Source organism: Rhinatrema bivittatum, chromosome 11 (assembly GCF_901001135.1).
Source record: "Rhinatrema bivittatum chromosome 11, aRhiBiv1.1, whole genome shotgun sequence".
NCBI lineage: Eukaryota > Metazoa > Chordata > Amphibia > Gymnophiona > Rhinatrematidae > Rhinatrema > Rhinatrema bivittatum.
In genome coordinates, this window is record NC_042625.1 from 73,205,430 (window position 1) to 73,227,600 (window position 22,171).

The 22,171-nt window shown below is 44.0% G+C and overlaps 1 protein-coding gene across 4 annotated transcripts in view; it reads left to right on the top strand.

The window, feature by feature from the left end:
• Window positions 1-22,171, top strand: part of AKT2 (AKT serine/threonine kinase 2) — a 147,275-nt gene that overhangs the window by 39,268 nt on the left and 85,836 nt on the right. For 2 of the 4 annotated variants that reach the window (XM_029571073.1, XM_029571067.1), the window contains exon 2: window positions 9,764-9,889. The exons of 1 other annotated variant lie outside the window; for it this stretch is intronic. The gene's annotated coding sequence lies outside the window, so the exon portion shown is untranslated. Of the gene's footprint in view, window positions 1-9,763; window positions 9,890-11,066; window positions 11,204-22,171 lie in introns of all 4 variants that reach the window. One more of the 4 variants, XM_029571068.1, reaches the window with a different exon arrangement.

The following is a 22,171-nucleotide window of genomic DNA, read 5'->3' on the forward strand; positions in this document are numbered from 1 at the left end:
CTGATTTTATAGTGGGGGGAATAGTCACCTCCCAGTATTGCATGCTGCCTTTCAACTTAGTATCAGCACCACATGTCTTCACAAAATGTCCTGTCGTCATGGCGGCGCATCTATGCAAACTGGGGATGAACATGTCCCCCTATCTGGACGATTGGTGAAGAGCACTTCTCAGGTGCCACAGAATTAATGTGCCTGAACATTCAGTTTAAGTTACAAGGGTTGGTTATTAACTACTCCAAGTCTCACACAAATCTCAATTGGAGTTTATTGGAGCTTTGCTAGACATGACTTGGGCAAGTTGTCCTTCCATAACAGAGGACTATCACTTTGATATCTGAAGTAGAAAGGATTCAAGTAAGTCAGGCATCAGCATGGCATCAGCATTGCATGTTGCTCCCTTGACATGTCTCCACATGCATTGTCCAATGGATTTTTCAGATTATGATGGCTTCAAAGTACTCAGGAATTCCAAGACAGTATCCACATCATGTAGCTGCTCAAGCTTGTCCTGGTAGCAGATCAGTTTCAGTCTGACCCTTTCAGATTCCCCAATCCAAACTTTCCTGACCTTGGATGCACCCAATCTGGGTTGGGGAGCTTGGGTTGAGGGGCTCTTCACTCAGGATGTTCAATCTTCTCAGGCAAAGCTCAATCAGATAAACTTTCCTAGAGCTAAGGGTAACTCAGTACGCTATGAAGGTTTTCAGAACTTGGTTCATCAACAGAGCTGTACTGGTCAAAACAGACAATCTGACATATATTAGCAAACAGGAAGGAACAAGATTGCACCTCCTGTGGCAGGAGATTGTCTGTCTGTCTGTCTAGATGTGGGACTGAGCCATCCCTCAAGGGATAGTCTTCTGAGCCACGAATCTGGAAGGTGAGAATGTCCTTGTGGGAAAAATTGTCAAGTCCTGGAACCCACATGAATGGTCTCTGAACCAGGGGGATAGCAAACCAGATATTCTGTGAGTGGGGAACACCCATTGTAGGCCTATTTGTGACTCCCCAACACAGAAAGTTTGTCTTGTTTTTGTTTCAAGAAAATGGCACAAGGCAAATTAGCCTCAAACATCTTTGTCCTTTGTCTCCCTGAGGGAGATGTTTATAGGGATCAGATAAGATTGATGAAAGTTTGAGAATTCTCCATTCATGTTCAAGAGCAGTTGCACCATCCCAATGTCTGATTCCTGGGTATTGCAGCCTGGATGTTGAGAGGGTAATTTTGCAACTCTTGGATCTCTGAGGATCTCTCATGCTCTTCTGGCTTCAAGAAAGGAATCCATGAGTATGTTATCCTCCACTAAAGTGGAGGAGGTTTGCCCTGTGGTGTAAGCAGAAGACCTTAGACTTTTCCTCCTGCTCCACACAAAACCTGCACCATCTGTATGAGTTAGGTCTGAAGACTAATTCAGTAAAAGTTCATCTCTGTGCATTTGGCACCTGTCACCAGCATGTAAAACATAGTCTCATCTCTGTACATTCTTTGGTTGTCTGATTTCATGCAGGGCCTCCTTCATTTGAAGCTTCCTATCAGGCCTCCTGCTGTGTCTGCGGTCCTTAGTGTGGCACTGACTCAGCTAATGAAAGCTCTTTGAGCCACTGTGCTTCTATTACTTGAAATACCTAACCTGGAAGGACATATTTTTGGTGGTGGTAACTTCAGCTCGCAGAATAAGCAAGCTTAGACTGTAGTAACTTATCCACCTTTTTATACAAAGTTTTTTTCATCATAGGATGGGTGTATAGAAGCATCCTAAATTTCTGCCTAAAGTGAAAGGAGGTGTCGGAATTCCAACTTAACCATTCATTCGTCCTTCCAGTATTTTTTTTTTTTTTTTTTAAACTGTATATCTGCCAAGGTGAGCAAGCACAGCCTGGACTGTAAGAGCCTTGGTCTTCTACCTGAAGCAGACTGAAGCCCATAGGATGTCCACCCAGCTTCTTTTTTTTTTTTTTTGACAGTAACAAGTTGAGTATTGCCATTGCCAAACAGACTTTATCCAGTTAGCTAGCAGAAAGCATCTCCTTCTGTTTTATGTCTAGGCAGGCTTGGATTTAGTGGACCATGACAAGACTGTGTCAGACCCTAGCAGCATCAGTAGTCTGTCTAAGATCAGTCTGCATGGAGAAGGAGGTCTGTAAAGCTGAGATGTGGATTTTTCTCCACACATTCACATCTCACTATTGGTTGGACAGGGACTCCTGTCGCAACAGTAGGTTTGGCCAGTTTGTCTTGAGGAATCTATTTGGCGTAGAACTCTGCTTCATCCTTCCTTGGGCCTGTTGTTTTTGTTCTAGTCTGCCCCCTTTCTGGAAAATCTTAATGAAAATCGGTTCGTTGCCACAAAAAGCACTTGTGATTGTACCCATTTGGCACAATTTTGGTTTCCCCTCTTTTTCAGTTGAAACAGTTTGTGCTAGGGATTTTCCAATTATGAGGACTACCATCCTGCTTGTCCTCAGAGAAAGCTAAGTTGTATTCCTATAACAGGTGTTCTTAGAGAGCAGGAGGATGTCAGTTTTCGTAAAACCTGCACATCTTCCCTTGAAGTTGGACTCTTCAAGTAAACAAGTAGTCTGAGGGGGTCCCCAATGGACTCCTTGTATCATGCATGCTGCACTTGCTCAGTAGGTCATAGTCCAAGTTCTAGAAACATTTATGCAAAATTTCTGGGCTGGACTCCATTGAATGATGTTGCTTGTGAGGACTGACATACTGCTGTCCTTGGAGAATATCTGTTACAGGTAAGCAACTCTACTTACCAAAAACATACCCAGGGTGATTTACATATAACAATACATACAAACAATAGACAAAAACAGTGAACTTTCCCTTTTCCAGCTGCATTCAGATGAAAGATGAAATTTAATGTGGACAAGTGCAAGGTGATCCATATAGGGAACAATTCTTGCTATGGTTACATGATGGTAGGCTTCATATTAGGAATAACATAAGAACATGCCATACTGGGTCAGACCAAGGGTCCATCAAGCCCAGCATCCTGTTTCCAACAGTGGCCAATCCAGGCCATAGGAACCTGGCAAGTACCCAAAAACTAAGTCTATTCCATGTTACTGTTGCTAGTAATAGCAGTGGCTATTTTCTAAGTCAGCTTAATTAATAGCAGGTAATGGACTTCTCCTCCAAGAACTTATCCAATCCTTTTTTAAACACAGCTACACTAACTGCACTAACCACATCCTCTGGCAACAAATTCCAGAGTTTAATTGTGTGTTGAGTGAAAAAGAACTTTCTCCGATTAGTTTTAAATGTGCCACATGCTAACTTCATGGAGTGCCCCCTAGTCTTTCCATTATCTGAAAGAGTAAATAACCGATTCACATCTACCCGTTCTAGACCTCTCATGATTTTAAACACCTCTATCATATCCCCCTTCAGCCTTCTCTTCTCCAAGCTAAAAAGTCCTAACCTCTTTATTTCCTCATAGAAGAGCTCTTCCATTCTCCTTATTATTTTGGTCGCCCTTCTCTGTACCTTCTCCATCGCAACTATATCTTTTTTTGAGATGCGGCAACCATGGAGTGATACAGGCATTATCACATTTTCCATTTTATTCACCATTCTCTTTCTAATAATTCCCAACATTCTGTTTGCTTTTTTGACTGCTGCACTGAACCGACAATTTCAATGTGTTATCCGCTATGACGCCTAGATCTTTCTTGGATGGTAGAACCTAACATTGTGTAACTAGAGCATGGGTTATTTTTCCCTATATGCATCACCTTGCACTTATCCACATTAAATTTCATCTGCCATTTGGATGCCCAATTTTCCAGTCTCACAAGGTCTTCCTGCAATTTATCACAATCTGCTTGTGATTTAACTACTCTGAACAATTTTGTGTCATCTGCAAATTTGATTATCTCACTTGTCGTATTTCTTTCCAGATCTTTTGTAAATATATTGAAAAGTAAGGGTCCCAATACAGATCCCTGAGGCACTCCACTGCCCATTTCCTTCCACTGAGAAAATTGTCCATTTAATCCTACTCTGTTTCCTGTCTTTTAGCCAGTTTATAATCCACGAAAGGACATAGTCACCTATCCCATGACTTTTTACTTTTCCTAGAAGCCTCTCATGAGGAACTTTGTCAATCACCTTCTGAAAATCCAAGTACGCTACATCTACCGGTTTACCTTTATCCACATGTTTATTAACTCCTTCAGAAAAGTGAAGCAGATTTGTGAGGCAAGACTTGCCTTGGTTAAAGTCATGCTGACTTTGTTCCATAAAACCATGTCTTTCTATATGTTCTGTGATTTTGATATTTAGAACACTTTCCATTATTTTTCCAGGCACTGAAGTCAGGCTAACCAGTCTGTAGTTTCCTGGATCGCCCCTGGAGCCCTTTTTAAATATTGGGGTTACATTAGCTATCCTCCAGTCTTCGGGTGCAATGGATGATTTTAATGATAGGTTACAAATTTTTACTAATAGGACTGAAATTTCATTTTTTAGTTCCTGCAGAACTCGGGTGTATACCACCAGGTCCAGGTGATTTACTACTCTTCAGTTTGTCAATCAGGCCTACCACATCTTCTAGGTTCACCGTGATTTGATTCAGTCCATCGGAATCATTGCCCATGAAAACCTTCTCCAGTACGGGTACCTCCCCAACATCCTCTTCAGTAACCACCGAAGCAAAGAAATCATTGAATCTTTCCACGATGGCCTTATCTTCTCTAAGTGCCCCTTTAACCCCTCGATCATCTAACGGTCCAACTGACTCCCTCACAGGCTTTCTGCTTCGGATATATTTGAAAACGTTTTTACTGTGAATTTTTGCCTCTATGGCCAGCTTCTTTTCAAATTTTCTCTCTTAGCCCGTCTTATAAATGTCTTACATTTAACTTGCCAACGTTTATGTATTATCCTATTTTCTTCTGTTGGATCCGTCTTCCAATTTTTGAATGAAGAACTTTTGGCTAAAATAGCTTCTTTCACCTCCCCTTTTAACCATGCCGATAATTATCTTGCCGCCTTTCCACCTTTCTTAATTACCACCCAGGAAAGAGGATTTAGGCGTCATAGTGGATAATACAGTTAAATCGTTGGCTCAGTGTGCTGTGACGGTCCAGAAAAGCAAACAGTGTTAGGAATTATTAGGAAGGGAATGGCGAATAAAACAGTGGATGTCCTAATGCCTCTGTATCGCTCCATGGTGAAACCGCACCTTAAATACTATGTGCAGTTCTGGTCGCCGCATCTTAAAAAAGATATATGGTTGTGATGGAGAAGGTACAGAGAAGGGCAACCAAAATGATAAAGCGGATGGAACGGCTCCCCTAAGAGGAAAGGCTAAATAGGTTAGGGCTGTTTAGCTTGGAGAAGAGACGATTGAGGGGGGGATATGATAGAGGTCTACAAAATCATGAAAGGACTTGAACAGGTAAATGTAAATTGGTTATTTACTCTCTCAGAAAATAGGACTAGGGGGCACTCCATGAAGTTAGCAGGTAGCTCTTAACTCTTCCTTCGTTTTTTTAGATTTCTGGTACGTGCATTTATTTTTATTTACTAAAATTTGAATACAATCTTCCTGTCAATACAAACATCAAAGTGTGGTTAAATAAAAACGAGCACTTTAGATCCTTCAGGGTGCACAATCATATCCAGTGGAGAATTAAATTCAAATTAGGTTAATTCACAAACTTCTAAACACTTCTCCATGGATAATGCATTGTAAAGGAGTGCATGTTAAACCCTCCTTAAATATACAGGACCAGGCATTTAGCATGGTCCATCTTAAGACAACTCATAAGGGAATCCTGGTTTCAGAGCATTTCCCCTAGAGAGAGGGTTAAGGTCCCTGATGAGGAGAAAAAATGAAGTTTGCTAAACAACTTGTGTGTAAACTGATGATTTTCTGTTTCCCGCACTGCTGAGGTAAGCAGGCTTGTGTTTTGTTCATTTTTGGTTGTAATTAAGAACTGCAAAAGGATAGCCAGAGTCCAAATTGAATTTGTCCTCTGGCCAGCCAAAAGCTGCTCACAGTGTCGCATGCATATATAATCCAACTTGGACACTGAGATCTGCAAATAAGGGTTTCTTTGAAGTTCCCTCGCTACAGGTTCTCAATTAGTAGAGATGAACAAGTGAACTTTTTTCAGTTGCTGGTCCAGTACTATTGAACCAGAGCAGTTGTGAATGATGACAAACCTTAAAGCTTTCAGGAAAACTCTAAAAACCTGGATATTTAAACAAATCTTTAAGTACTTGGTCTGAATGTCCCACTTTTTAAGGGTTAGGCCAGCCAGATAGTACCATATTTTTTGCTCCATAAGACGCACTTTTTTCCCCCCAAAAGTTGGGGGAAAATGTATGTGCGTCTTATGGAGCAAATATAAAAAAAAAAACTAAAAATCTAACAAGACCCCCCCCCCCCCCCCCAAGACCTGCCAAAAGTCCCTGGTGGTCCAGCAGGGGTCCAGGAGCGATCTCCTGGGCTTGGGCTGTCGGCTGCCAATAATCAAAATGGCGCCGATGGCCCTTTGCCCTTACTATGTCACTGGGGCCGACCAATGGCAGCGGTAGCCCCTGTGACGCAGCCGACAGCCCAAACCCAGGAGATCGCTCTCGGACCGCTCCTGGACCCCCGCTGGACCACCAGGGACTTTTGGCAGGTCTTGGGGGGGGGGGGGGGTGTTAATTAATTTAAAGAATTGGGATGGGGGTTTTTTTTTTGGGATGTGTTCCCAGAGAAAGATAAGTTTTCTGATCTGGGGAGTGGACTGAAATGGCCCTCCCCAGACCTGAAAACAAAATGGGGAGAAAAAAAATGTTATGCACTCCTCTAATTTGCTCCATAAGACGCACAGACGCCAGGGGACAGAGCTGGTTTAGCACAAAAATATATATTTTTTTAATTTTCCCCCTCTGAATCCTAGGTGCGTCTTATGGAGCGAAAAATAAGGTATTTTATTTTGTCTAGGTGCTGGTTTATGCTTAAGTGGTTAGTCTGTCATTAGCTTATCTTGATGCTATACCTTTATTTTTATTTATTTAACATTATTATTATATGAGTGTTTTGTTTTTTTAAGTTTTTTGTTTTTAGGTAATTTTAATTTTACAGTGACTTTTCAATGCATAGTTAAGCTCTGGAATTCATTGCCAGAGGATGTGGTTATGGCATTTGGTGTAACTGGGTTTAAAAAAAGGTTTGGATAAGTTCTTAGAGGAGAAGTCCATAATAGCTTGGGATCTATTTAATGTTTGAGTACTTGCCAGGTACTTGTGACTTAGATTGGCCACTCTTGGACACAGGATGCTGGGTTTGATGGACCCTTGGTCTGACCCAGTATTGCATATCTTATGTAAGTTGCTATGGTAAATCTAGCCACTAAAAGAAGCTCCCCCACCAGATTTTTTTTTTTTATATATTAATAAAGATGTAATCTTAATTTTCCTTTATTATTGGTTATATTTGTAGATCCCCTGTGTCTTAACCCCCTTGCTGCATCAGTACATGATTCGAACTTATCTATTATGTTAAACAATGTATTATAACTTATTTTCTACAGTATGATTTCTTGTTTGCCAGTTTCCGGCTATCTTTCTCTTCTGTTCTCTGTAGTCCCATCCCTTATCCCTGTTTGATGTATTTTCCACCTTCATTTCGGAGGTAAACCGGTATGAATTAACCACTAATACCGGTATAAAAAAGCCTTAAATAAATATAAAATTGAATAAATAGGATATTTTATTTATAATGTTTTATCAATCCACAAGATATGGTAATTAGACCAGTGCTCCAAATCCTTAATACCCATTACCAGTATTCAAGTTGCTGAGGTTAGAACCAATCAGAGGCAGGGAAACAGAAGCAGCAGGCTGGGAGATGATTCCTCCCAGCTTGTGCCTTGACTGCTGTCCTGGTGCTCGACCAGTGCTCAGCCTCCACTGGAGGAAAAAGGTAGCTGGGGAGGGGAGATGATTTTTAGGACCTGGAGATTATTTTTCCTGGAGATCCAGCCTTGAGTCTCAAAAACCCAGGGAGTTTCCTTGCTAGCTCTGAACTAGGAGGCGGCACTATGTCTGCTTGGGGGGGCCTGACTGCCTACCTCATTTTCTATTTTTCTTAAAATGAATCTTAGCCCCTGAAACAATTTAACAGCTTTGATCAATTAGATAATTTGACTTCAATTAAATCACACCTGTTCATTCACCTTTAAAGCTGAGGGATGGAGAAAAAGGGGCTGTCAGGAGTGGTGTAGGGGTAGTAGATAGAGGCATAGAGTGAGAGTAGTATAAGGAGGATGGGGGGGAGAGAGGATCTAGGATTAGCAGAGGGAGGGATTCACTCACAACCCACAGTCTGTTTTGTGAGGACCCAATGGGCAGTTCTGGTCTCTTACCAGCAGAGGGCCTCAGTTCCAGCTGTCTAGTCCATACTTTCTCCTGGTAGCCATCTTGTTCCTGTCAGGACACTCTGGTTAGTCCTCCCAGCTTTATGGCCCACTTCAAGCTGGTGGCCATCTTATTCTGTCTGAACAGGTATATAGTCATGTTGGTCTTACATTTGGTTCTATGTTTTGTGGTTCTGTTTGGTATTAGATTTCTTCTTTTATCCTGTGTTCTTGCTTGGTCTCATCATACTTTAGTGTGTCTTGTACTTCCAGGAGTGTAGTGGTCCAACCTGGCTTCTGTGAGCATTTTCATTTTAGGATTCTACATTGCCTTGTTGTGAACCACAGCAGCATTAGTGTGTGCCTTGTTTTTTCCTGTTTGTTTTCTCCCCCCCCCCCCCCCCCCCATACAAGCCCTGCTCAGTCCAGAAGAAAGGTGGCTGGTGCAGGCAGATGCCTGTTTCTAATCTTGTTAGAACCCACTAGACTGACTTTGTTCGTGCACTCCCTGCTGTTGGTTTTGGGGGTCATACCTCTGGCTGACCGTGCTGTTATATTTTCCAATCTCCTCCCCTCCACTGTTGCCCCACAGCCTTCCTTCACTCTCTCTTCCCTCTGCATCCCTTACTCACTCTCCTATCCTGGCAAGACAGTGGCAGTACAAGACCTCAGGTAGTAGTGTTCCTCTCTATTGTCTAGGGTTGGTGTTAAGCTTCAAATTCTGTGGGACAGCATAGACCCAGTTTCAGAGGTCAAGGACATATACTGAGGCACAAAGCTGTCACTGTACTAACAAGCTGGAGTTGTGTTAAATGGTATATATGGGGGGGGGGGGGGGGGGGGGTTGGGGCAGAGAGATGAGTTGCTATTTCAACTGCCAATGCAAACTCTCCAGTCCCCATAAATAAATTCCATGGGAAGGGATGGATTTTGTAGGCCTTGTCGCATAATCATGAGAGATTAGGGTCCCTGATTATAACAGGATCCTCTTTAATTTTTTGCCATATATATGTTTTGTGGTAGTGACAGCGGTACAACCCAGCTTAGTGACAGCCAATGTTGTAAAACACAATTTTAAAAGTAGTTAATGCAGCTCTGAATTTATTTAAAACATTTGTATCATGATTTTCTGCTTGCATTAAGCACCCAAATGTCTTAAGATGGACAGTTTTTTAAATTGCATAACAGATATTTAACTCTTTCAAACTAGCAGAGTAAGCTTAGTTCTATACTTCCCTTTTGCTCTGCAATCCCAGAGCAACTGAGCAGCCAGTGAAGTATCAGTGTGTTCTTTCTGGCAGGAAGTGGGCAAAGCAAATGCAGATCCTCCTCCTGATGGATGAAGCCAGATTTGAATAGGCTAAAATAAAGTATTTTCCCCCTTTTGTTGCAGGAACTTTGTAGCTCAAGTGAAAAACCAGATTTACATAAAATGGAAACTGAAAATGTTGAGCTGCCAGGTTTGGGGAAAGAAGAAGCAGAATCCTTGCGCTCAAGATCATTGTCGTCATGATCCACTGTGAGTAGCTGTTCAAGGCAATCTTAAGTTTTTGTCAAGCTTTGTGGACAAAGTATAAAAAGAAGATCAAGAAAAAGCAGATGAGACATTAGTTTGAGCCATATTTGCAAGTGGTACATCTTTCCATAACTGAACATCAATACTGGAAGGAACATTACAAATGAAACTGCTCAACATATGTTACCATCACATTATTTATCACATTCTTTTTTTAGAGACAGAGTATGATTGAATTTAAACACTGGTGGTTAAAGTGGTCAAGCAGAATCCCTGTCGAATGGATTAATGTGCCAGGAAATCCTTTATTGAACATTGTAACACCTGAACCAATATTCATGAAAGCTATTGCTACCAAATCTTCTCATCATACAGATGAATACATTCGAATTACTGAGTGAAGAGATTGAAAGTGCAGGTTCCTCCAGAATACAAGCCCTTGCAACTCATGATGCAAATAACATGAAAGCTGCATGGCAAATTATTAAAGGCAAAGGATTCTCATTTAGTGGTAGTATTTGGTTGTTTGCTTATGGGTTGACTCTTATGACAAAGGACATTGTAACTGTGGCTATAATAATGACAATATTAGTAAACTGAAAAGCGATTGTGAAGGTATTCAATAATCTTGTTGCTAATCAGACTTTGAAGAAATTATAGAAAGAGAAACGGGAAGGAAAGTGCACTTATTTTCTGGAGGAATAAGATGGGGCTCAACTACAAAGTGTTTATATAGTTTGCCGTGCATAAATTAACTATATGCAGTGTTCTTCAGTTGATGACACAATATTCCATATTCTCCATGGACAAGCATCATGAAATAAGTGACAAGTGGGTGATGTCATCCGATAGTATTGAGGGCAAAACATTAACTAGCTAGAACTAGAACTTATTTTTCTCATAAGCAGCTGGCACCAAGCATCTGTACCAATCAGTCTTTTTCCGCAATACGAAACCAATGTTTTTCCTGATCTCAGAGTTTCTTCAATTCAATCATGAAGCTCCCTCACATTTTCTTTTTACCTCAGCTTTGGAGAAGTTTGGTCTTTTTTTAGGTTCCTAAATGGACAAAAAAACCACAGGGTTCAAACAGTGCCCTACCTGTAAAAGAAAAAAAATGTACATAATTGATCACCATACTGAATGTACTGAATGTAATTTGTTCTAAAATATTTCTTAGGGCCATAAAACCAAGAAGATTTTGGCTTCAGGACATCTTCCAGAGCATTTTAAACCTATCATTGGCATCAAAACTTTCTTTGACTGAACTTCCAGGGTAAAGGGTTGCCATCACCTTTTGAGTGAAATTTGAGCAAGGTAAATACATTTCTAAAGATACTCTTTATATACTTCCACGGATGAAGTCTCAGGGTCGGCTGTAGGTGTGTAGGTTCTCAAGGCTAAGCAAAAAGCTCCAGCATCGAAAAATGTCTCCCTGCAGATAAAGAAGTTACATTTTTTAAGCTTATTATCAGGAGACAAATGTAAATACCTTGTGCATTCTGCATATGATGGATTTGACACTGTAACTAGAGGCTCTATCCCATCCATAAGAGCCTATAAACTGGCCTGGCTTGAGAGAAGACATATACAAAATATTAAACCATGTCCCTTACATAGGTGACAATTTATTTGGGTCCAAAGTTTAGACACTGAATCTCATTAAGGACCATTGTGTCACTCTACAAATGCTGTCTGTTGCAACTTCAGATTCTTCATCCACAAATAGGAGATTCCAGCCATCTTGCCATAAAAGGCAGCTCTTGAGGCACTGCCCTTGACATTCCCAGCCTCGACCACGTGACCAAAGAGGGGAAAAAAACTTGATGTAGCATTATATCTGCTTTGAAGTGCTTAAAGGCAGAATATAAATAAGTTGAATTTAAAAAAAAATCTGTCAAGTATTGACTTCTTACAGAGACCATTGTCAGTCTCCCAGTGTCAGAGTAAAAGGAAATCCCCATGGAGGAAGACTTTTTTTTTTTTTTTTTTTTGCAGATCAGTGGCCTCAGATTTCATCAGACTGTTGGGTCCTTCGGATATTTCAAGGGCTGCAGGCTGCAGTTTTCTGAAAATCCCTCCATCAAATTGCCCACTAAAAAGTTTGCCTTCTCAAATTCCTCACATGAAGTTAATTGAGGCGGCACTATCTTTGCTGCTTCAGGCAAGAGCTGTCAGAGAGCGGAAAGAGTTTCTACTAAAGATACTTCCTCATTCTCAAGACAACTGAGGCCTTCATTCCATCTGTACCTCAGAGCTCTTAAGTTTCTACACAAAATTCAAGATGGTGATGTTGCCCATAATATTACCACTGTTAGACAAGGGAGCCTGGCTCTCTTACCTAAAGGATGCATGCACATGTCATGATATACCCAGACCAAAAAGGAGTCCTGGGATCTCATGGAGGATGGATTCTACCTCCATAGAATCACAGTCCAACAAGGATGCATCACTGGGCTTACAATTGGACCTGTATCCCCACTCCTCCAGAGCTAGAAATTCTTCTTCCCTTTCTTCCCTGAAAGACTTATTTCTGGCATTTATAAAGACATCTCAGACTATTTCTTTTGACTTACATGAGGAAGCAGAGTCAAGGGTCCCAATGTTAGGAATTCTACAGTACCTTAATGTTCCCAAGGATACGGTAGTTGGTCCTGTTGACTGGATTCTAGCAGATCTTCAGGTGAAAATCTTGGAAGCAACTCACTATCCCCATTGTGGGGAAGGAGGTGTATGGTGAAGTACATGGTTCAAGCTGTCCCTGGGTTTGAAAAGACTCTACTACTTCACAACTTTGAAGTAGTGGAATCAGTCAAGAATAAAGCAAGTCAAGAACACATGCCTTGGTTTCGCCAAATAGATGCTCAAACTCTGAACTTATATGGCAGAAAAATATTTCAAACTACTATGCTGTCCACTCGAATATCATGCCAACTTTTATAATGCACATTCTGCTATGGAGAAAATTTAAAAAAAACTGAGATTTTCTCCCAGGGCCCAAGTAGCATGAAACAAATGTGGTAAGCATCTTAGCAGTTTACAATAACTTTGTTCTCTGAGGAAAAGCAGGATGGTAGTCCTCACATATGGGTGATATCATCAGATGGAGCCTCGATGCGTCCATGCAGGATTTCTCTTGAGTCTCTTCTTTTCAGTGTAGCTGTAAGCCTTGTGGTGAGATTGAGCTCACTTTGTCTGTTTTTAGCCCTGTGGAAGATTTCCTCTCTCCACTTTTTTGCGTTTTTTTTCCCCTCAGTTCTGTCACCAGTTCCCTCTCAATGCCTTCCCGTAGTGTCACTAGTCCGGGTTTTTGGCATTTTGGATAACTTTCCTTTCACTGTAGATTCCTCCTTGGTAGCGGTGTCTCGATGCCTGCTGGCCATCGATGCCCACTGCCATTGCTTTCAACTTTGTGGCCCTTTTGTTTTGCTCTGTCATGGACACATCCGGTTTTTGCCAATGCCCACGGTGCCGGAGGACCATGTCTATCACTGATCCTCTGCCTGGGGGCATCACATGATAACTGGGGTTGCCATTTATGTGCCCAGATGACCTCGAAGGGATGTTGGCTTTGATTCGACAAGATGGATCAGCTCTTTGGGTTGAAGAAGTCTGAGCCATTGGCAGCATTGACATCGATGGACCTTAGAACCACACGGATACTGTGCCATCAACCAGTGTGCCATCATCAGTGTGACCATCGGTGGATAGAGGTGCCAGAGATCCATCCATTGTCAATCTCCTCCGGGCCGAGGATGCTGGCTCGTCGTCTTTGGCCTCAGCACCGGGGAAAGACCAGGCCGAGCATCGAGGGAAGTCTAAAAAGCATCTGCACCAGTTCCCATCGATGCATGGTGCTGAGCATGGGAATGCACTGTCTTACCAATGCCCCCGAAGCAACCCTGTGGTGAGGAGAGCCCATCCTTTATCTGTGCCGGGGTCTGCGACTGTCTCCATACCCTGGTGCTAGTCACTGATCCTCCTCACGGGTCCGAAGAAGATCTGGTCACCTCTCCTTCTGCCCAGTCACTGTTGGCATCAGTAACATTTGAAGAGGAGCTGGAGCATAGAGTCCAGCTGGTGGTGGATGAGGCATTGCAGGGCTTCGAGCTTGTGGCATTGTACCCAGAGCTACCTGTCGTCCTGCCGTCTGGAAAAGCTCAACATACTCATTGGTGCGTTACTGACCCAACTGGTGCTGGTTCCTGGGACAGCACCAAAGGCATCCTCTTACCGATACGGTGACCGTTGCCAGTTCCTCTGAGGAGGAAGCTCCACTGAGGTCTGTATCCCCTGTCCAGTTCTACTAGTGCCAGCATCTCTGGATGAAAGCTGTGCACCTAGGGCCCCATCCCCTGTGGCATACAGAGAGGATGAAGGTCACTATGACCCCCCTGGGGCTATAATCCGACTGAGTCCTCCGAGGATTCTGATGGTCCCCCTTCAGACCCTTCTCCTCCAGATGAGAAAAGGCAGCCCCGCCTGAGGACTTGACCTTCGCAGGGTATACGAGGGTGATGGCGGAGGCCATTCCATTTCAACTTTTGACACAGGAGGATGCCAGGCACAAAATGCTTGATCCTCCAGTTCATAGAGCCTCCTAAAGAGGTCATGGCGGTCCTGGTACACAAGATCCTTAAGGAGTTGCTGCTGAGGATATGGGAACACCCCCCTTACAGTGGTGGTGTTTGTGATAGTTGTGGGTGGATCCTTGGGCCGGTGGCAGCTGACTACGCCCTCGGGGGAAGATCCCAAGAGGGACCACCGGTCAGGCTCAGAGTTGGGAGACAGACACACACAAGTTCTTTTATTAAACAGTTTTTGAGAACCATCAGAGGTGGCATTTGTGAACTGGAATAGCCCGGCTGGGCTGTAGTCCCTCAAGCACTGGAACAGCGATCCCAGGAAGGCTGAGCTATAGAGAAACTGAGATAGTGAGTAGGCAGAGTTCAGGAACAGAACCTTGATGGTAACACTCACACTGTAGTCTCTTAGAATAGCCCAGGAGCTGGAATGAAGTAGGCCCTCGGAGCGAGTACCTGGTTCCAGGGAAAGCTCTGAGAGAGAGATGGTAACTCACTGGTGTTGTGTTGTAGGCAGTGGTGACTTCCTGGCAGAAGTTATATTCAGTAGCAGGTCCGGGAACGTGGGCCCTCGAGGAGCAAGTACCGGTTCCAGACTGCGACCTGAAATGTAAATAGAGAGCGAGGCCCCCGAGGAGCGGGTACCTCTGATAAAGTCCGAGGAGGCAGAGTAGCAAGGTATGCGGAGAGCGAACCCCATCCGCAGCGATACCTGGAGGCAGCTAGGTAGGTGGTCTAATCTGCTCTCAAGGGCCAAGGGCTCTCGGACCCATTTCTCTGCGCTCCCAGGGAAGGACCACAGAGCAATGGCCGCTTTTGGGAGCAAGGTGTTCCAGGATGCCATGCTTATTGCCCGCATCTCTGCCTAACTGCTCTACATGAGCCAGTATTTGCGGGACATCTGGAAGCAAGTGCAGGAGGTGGCTGAGCAGCTGCCTCAACAGCAGCAAAACACTCTCATGTCACTGGTGCGCAAAGGTCTGGAGTACGGGAAATACAAGGTCCATCCGACCTACAATGTTTTCGAAACTGCAGCGGGAATCGGCACCTGCAGAATGACATGGCTGGGGGTCTCTGATCTCCAACCAAAGGTACAGGAACAACTCGCTGACGTGCCATGTACTGGAGAGAATCTCTTTGGAGATAGAATGAGGGATGCTGTGACCCAACTCCAGGACCACCATGAAACCTCCAACATCTCTCCGCCAGTACTCCAGACCCATCATCCTCATCCAGGAGGTCGTTGAATCCAGGCCAAGGAAGCCTTTCTTGAGTCAAAGGAAGTACTATCCTCTGCCTCCTCTCTCCTGTCAACACCATCAGGGCTCCCCCAGCCATCCCAGGCAGCAGAGAGCTCCCAAGCCCCAGCTGGCTCCTCAGTCAACTGTGGTGATGGGGTTTTGACTGGGCCGCAGGGAGCGTAAGCTGGTTGCCCATACCCTGGTCTGGTGCAGGCTGCAGTTCTTTGCAAATCATTGGCCCAGGGTAACCTCGGGTCAGTGTGTTCTGTCCATAGTCTGTCAGGGGAACATGTCAAATCTATTGGGTGTCCTGCCAAATTGCCCTCCATGCCCATATTGGGGGCCGGCAGCGCAGGAGGAGGTACTTCTAATGGAGCTCTCCTCCTCCTTAATGGCCAGAGCGGTCAAGCCCATACTACCAGGGCAAAGAAGGCGGGGATTCTATTCCAGGTACTTCCTGATTCCAAAGAGAACGGGATCATCCCATCCTAGACCTAATGACCTTGAACAAGTTTCTAAAAAAAGAAAAGTTCAAGATGGTTTCCCTGGGCACCTTGATTCCCCCCCCCCCCCCCTTTTGTTTCAAAAAGGGGACTGGTTATGCTCCCTCGAACTAAAGGATGCATACACTCACATCAAGATTTTCCCCAGTCACAGGAAGTACCTCTGATCTGTGGTGGGAAATCAGCACTTCCAGTACTGTGTTTTGCCATTGGGACTATGTCTTGCCCCATAGGTCTTCACAAAATACGGGGCCAGCGCACCTCCGCAGATTGGGAGTGCATGTTTTCCTGCGCCTAGATGATTGGCTGGTCAAGAACACATCTCAGGCTGGAGCTGTCAGGTCCATGCATTTGACCGTTCAGATTTTGGAGTCACTAGGGTTCGTTCTCAACTACCTAAAGTCCCATCTCAGCCTGTCACCTTAATTGGACTTCATAGGAGCCCTGCTAGACACGACTCAGGCCAAGACCTTTCTGCCTCACCAGAGGGCCGTTGCCTTGGCAACCATTGTGGCAGAAATTCAGCGGAGCCAGCAGGTGTTAGCCTGGCACATGTTGAGGCTGTCAGGTCATATGGCCCCAACCTTCCACATTGCTCCCTTGGCATGTTTACACATCACAGAGCCCAATAGACCCTGAGGTCACAATGGCACCAGGCCACTCAGAGCTTCCAGGATTGCATCCAAGTCACTCAGTCTCTCAAGGACTCATTGTCTTGGGGGCGGGCTACTTTCCAGATGGGAGCAGGGGATTTCCTATCTGAGTCTCCCCACTCAAATTCTGCTAACAATGGATGCATTACTACTGGCCCCTAGGGCCTATGGCTCGTTCAGGAACGATCTTGTTAAATCAACTTCCTGGAGCTCAGGCGATCAGGTACTCGCTATGAGCTTTCAGAGATCGGCTGTCCAACAAAGTTGTCCTAATTCCAGACCTACAACCAAGTAGCCATGTGATATGTCAACAAACAGGAAGGCACGGGATCATACCTCCTGTATCAGGAAGCAGTCTATATGTGGTTGATGGTGCTCAGGGCCATGTACATGGCTGGGACGGAGAACATGGTAGTGGACAGACTGAGTCGAGCCTTCAGACCCCACGAGTGGTCCCTGGACCATGGGGGTAGCGAATTGGATATTCCGTCTCTGGGAGCCCAGACGTAGATCTGTTTGCGTCCCCCTGCAACAGGAAGGTGCCTCGGTTCTGCTCCCTGTACAGGTCAGATGACAAACCAGCCTTGGACGCCTTTGCCTATCATTGGGGCATGGGTCTTCTGTACACATATCCTCAGATTCCTTTAGTGGCAAAGACTCTCTTGAAGCTTTGCAAGGACAGGGGGACTATTATGCTCATAGCCCCTCATTGGACGAGACAGGTCGGGTTTCCACTCCTGCAGGAATGGTCCATCTGAAAATCGGTCAGTCTGGGGACTTCCTCAGATCTCATCATGCAAGATCAGGGCAAGCTGTGGCATCCCAACCTCCAGGCCCTGTCGCTCACAGCCTGGAAGTTGAGAGGTTAATTCTGCAGCCGCGTGATCTTTCAGAAGATGTCTCGGGTCCTGGTGGCTTCTAGAAAGTCGTATGGACTGAAGCAGAGGACCTTTTCTGTGTGGTGTGAGCAGAAGACCCTAGATTCGTTCTCTTGCCCCACACAAAAACTGCTTGATTACCTTTTACGCCTATCGAAGGCTGGCCTGAAAACCAACTCTGTTAGAGTTCATCTGAGTGTAATTGGCGCATACCACCATGGTATAGATGGTACACCCATCTCTGTACAGCCTATAGTTGTACGTTTCATGCAGGGCCTGCTTCAGTGGAAGCCTCCCCTGAGGCTTCCTGCCGTATCTTGGGACCTCAATGTGGTGTTAGCTCAGATGATAAACTCCTTTTGAGCTGCTGTGTACCTGTGACCTGAAATACCTGACCTGGAAGGTCATAGTTTTGGTGGTGGTCACTTCAGCGCGCAGTATCGGCTAGCTCCAGGCCTTAGTGACTTATCCACCTTATTCTAAGTTTTATCATGACAGGGTGGTCTTGTGTATGCACCCTAAATTCCTGCCTAAGGTGGTGACGGATTTCTATCTTAACCAGTCAATCATCCTGCCAATATTCTTTCCCAGGTCCCATTCGCACCAAGGCAAACAAGCACTGCACAGTTTGGACTGCAGTTGAACTTTAGCCTTCTATCTGGAGCTTTCAGAAGCCCATAGACAGTCCACTCAACTTTTTTGTTTCTTTTGATAAGAATAGGTTGGGTGTTATTGTTGCCAAACAGATCCAATTGGCTAGCAGATTGCATCTCCTTCTGTTATGCCCAGACAGGACTGCATCTTGGGGGCCATGTCAAGGCTCATTCTGTGAGAGTCATGGCAGTGTCTGTGGCCCATTTGCAAGCAGCTCCCATGGAGGAGATCTGCAAGTCTGAGACGTGGCGTTCTCTCCACACATTCACATCCCTTTACTTTCTGGATAGGGATGTCCGCAAAAGTAGTTTCTGCCAGTCTGTCTTTCAGAACCTGTTCCCAACTCTCCCATCCTAGGGCCCGTTGTTTGGGTTCAGGCTGTCTTCCCCTCTGTTACCAACAGCATCAGTGTTGTTGTGCCTGTTGGCACGTGATTGGGTGCCTGTTGGTCCCCTTTTGTGTTGAGGAGCAGCTTGTAGCTAGGGATTCATCCATGTGTGAGGACTACCATCCTGCTTGTCCTTGGAGAAAGCAGAGTTGCTTACCTGTAACAGGTGTTCTCTGAGGATAATAGGATGTTAGTCCCCACAAAACTCGCCCTCTACCCTGCGGAGTTGGTATTCTCCTATTTTTTTATTTTAATCGTAATTCTATGTTACGAGACCGAAGAGGGATCCAGCCTTGATGCGTGGAATAGGACATGCTGGTCATGCTCAGTGTGCCTAATCAAAATTCTAGAAACTTTGACAAGTTTTCTGCATTGGGGCTGCACCTGATGATGTCACCCTTGTATGAGGACTAATATCCTGCTGTCCTCGGAGAACACCTGTTACAGGTAAGCAACTTTGCTAAACTGTGGCAAGAGGTTCATCCTTGATCACAGGAGCACATAGAATGTCCTGGCTCGGAGCTTCTGGTCTAAAAGATGTGTATGAATGGCTGGCAAATACCCTCTGTACAAGTGAAAATGTATTTAGTAACAAGGTGGAAGAAATGGTGACTCGTATAAAAGAACATTGTACTATGTTGTGAATTATTATATACTATGACTTAAGAACCTCCACAGTCTACCAGAAGGTTCCAACCTCCCTCTCAGAAGGAATAATTCTTCTTTCACAGAAAACACGGTTAATCGCAACCTTGTCCTAATCAACAACAAAGATTGAGACCACAAACCTAGTTGAAGTAGGTCTTTTTGACTCTTTCAGAAACCATTGTCTGTCCCAGTCTTGGGGAAATCCAAATTGTGGGAGATATAGTATATAGTAGGGGTCACTTAGCTAAACTCGGATGAGAAAACTGTCAGAAGGAAGGCTGCAGAGAAGGGAGGTATCTTTTTTGCATATGCAGATTCTGTTGATTAGAACTGTTCCAGTTATTGCTGCTATTGACAAATTGCTGAGGCCTTGAAAGCTATGAATATGCAGATGCTGATTAGATCTGTCCCAACTACAATTCCCAAGCATTAAGATAAGAAAACAAAGGAAGATCCCTCTCTTGCTTCAAGCAGCTTGCTCATTTCTACTTTTTGCATCTGCTAGTGTTAGATTTCTCCTGATAGATTTCTCATAAACAGTATAAAAGCAGGCAAAGATGAAAATGATTAGAACATTATACACTTCAATTTCTGGAAGTGCAGAACAGATTAATTGGGCCTATCATTGATGTTAACAAGAATGTAAGCTCTCCAGTGTTTGTTCCTCTCTTGAATTATCTTGATGCTTAGAATTGCTCAAATAAACCTACCATTAACTACCTGAACCGTAATATTTGTTATATTTAGATTAGCCACGATGTGAAAGCTCCTTTGTACATAATCTTTGATTTTGGTCTCTGTGTGTTTATAGTACATTAGCCCCCTTGGTAAAGCCCCTTAATACATGCTGAGTGTGGTCAAAACCCAGAACAGGAGATAAACACTTTTTGTGTTTTGGTGGCCTCAGATAACATCAGACTCTTGAGTCCTATGCATTGTTCAAGAAGGGTTCAGGTTCTGATTTTCTCTCCATTGGAAATATTATTTTCTGTTGATAAGCAGGACTGAATTAGTCATAACATATGGGTGATGGTCATCCAGTGGCATCAAATGGACCTCTCTCTCATAGCTAGTAGAGCTTTTCCTGTACTGAGCATATGCAGGAATTCCAGCTCGGGCATTGCCTTATGAGCCCCCTCAGTTTTTTTTCAGCCAGGGACTAGTATGGATATGTACCTCTTCTGTGTCTGATTTTTCTTAAAAGCATTTCAAAACTTTACCTTTAAAGTTGCCTCGCTGCCTCAACACCCCCCCCCCCCCCCAACACACACACACAGCACTTTTCAGTGATATCTTTAAAAAAAAAAAAAAAAAAGTTTTTTCATCTGAATGTCTTCCAAGAAGAAAGCCACTATAATTGGATTTAAAGACTGTCTGTCTGTGGCAAGATAATGTCTATTACAGATGAACCCTGCTACCTGCTGCTTGGGTCCAGATCATGACCAAGTGAATTGTTACAATTGCAGACAGATGTCCCGGTGAATGCAGTGGTCCAGGGCCTGGAAAATGGAGGAACTGTGTTTCATAGAAGCTGTATTAAATCCTCTTCCCAAAGTGCAGCCTCATCTGCCTCACTGGGAACAGAGTTGAGCACCAGTTCCTCTAAAAACAGAACAGGCTGAATCCTTAGGGTTGAGTAAACATAGCCACCATGAGTTGAAGAAAAAGAGGCTCCACTCCACGGAGTCACCAGATAATAGGGCTTCAAAGAAATAGAGGCTCGAGTGCACTGGTGCTGTCGACGTAGAAGGGTGCAGCAACACTGTCCATGTAAAAGACTTCATCAGCAACATTGACGCATAAGTCTTTCTTTGTCGCATTGAGTCTCAGAACATAGATCATTGATGCCTTTGCCCATTAACCACTGGAAACAGTGATACATCATACTGCAACTGGTTGCTCATCAGATAAGTTCTTCATAGGAACAGAAGGAGATATGATCCCCTTCCACCACTGATTATTAGAGCACTCTTGCCAACAAAATTGTCACAAGATCTATGCCTAGAAACACCAGAATCCTGTCTGTTCTCTGATGCTTATTTCCAATCAGCCTCAGTACAAATTCTACAAAGCCCAGAAGATATGCAGCGTTGCATTCTAGTATCAGAAGATGTTGTGCCACCCACACCAGGCCAGAGGACACATCAGTCACTTGACCAAGTAACTGAGGCGATGAAAGATTTATTTACCTCCTTAGTGGCTAAGGATAAAGGGGGTACCATACAATCTTTCCTTTCCAGGATGTGCTCTTCAATATCATGAAAGGGAGTCTCAACATCCCTATTAGATTTATTTATTTGTTGAGTTTTGTATGCTGTCATTCGGTGAAGCCATCACAATGGTTTACAAGATTCAAAGTGTAATTTTCTTAACAATTGTTAATTAAGGAATAACAGGATACATATTACACAAAGTTAATCTTTTATAGTCCAGAAGAAAATCCTTTGAGGAGGGTTTGTTTGGTGCTGGTTAGAGACAAGTTAATTTTGTGGATTTGGTTGGAAGTTCCTTTGGGTGTTAGGATGTTGTGAAGTTTGAATGTTAATGTAGACTTTGTAAAACAACCACGTTTTTAGATCTTTCTTGAAAGTTTTGAGGTTGGGTTTTCAAATCTTTTGGGAGGGAGTTCCATATTTTAGGGCAAGCAATGGAAAAAGCTCTTTCTCTGGTTGTTGTCAAGTGAATATCTCTGATGGGGGGGGGGGGGGGACGGGGGACAACAGTTATGCGGCCTGTG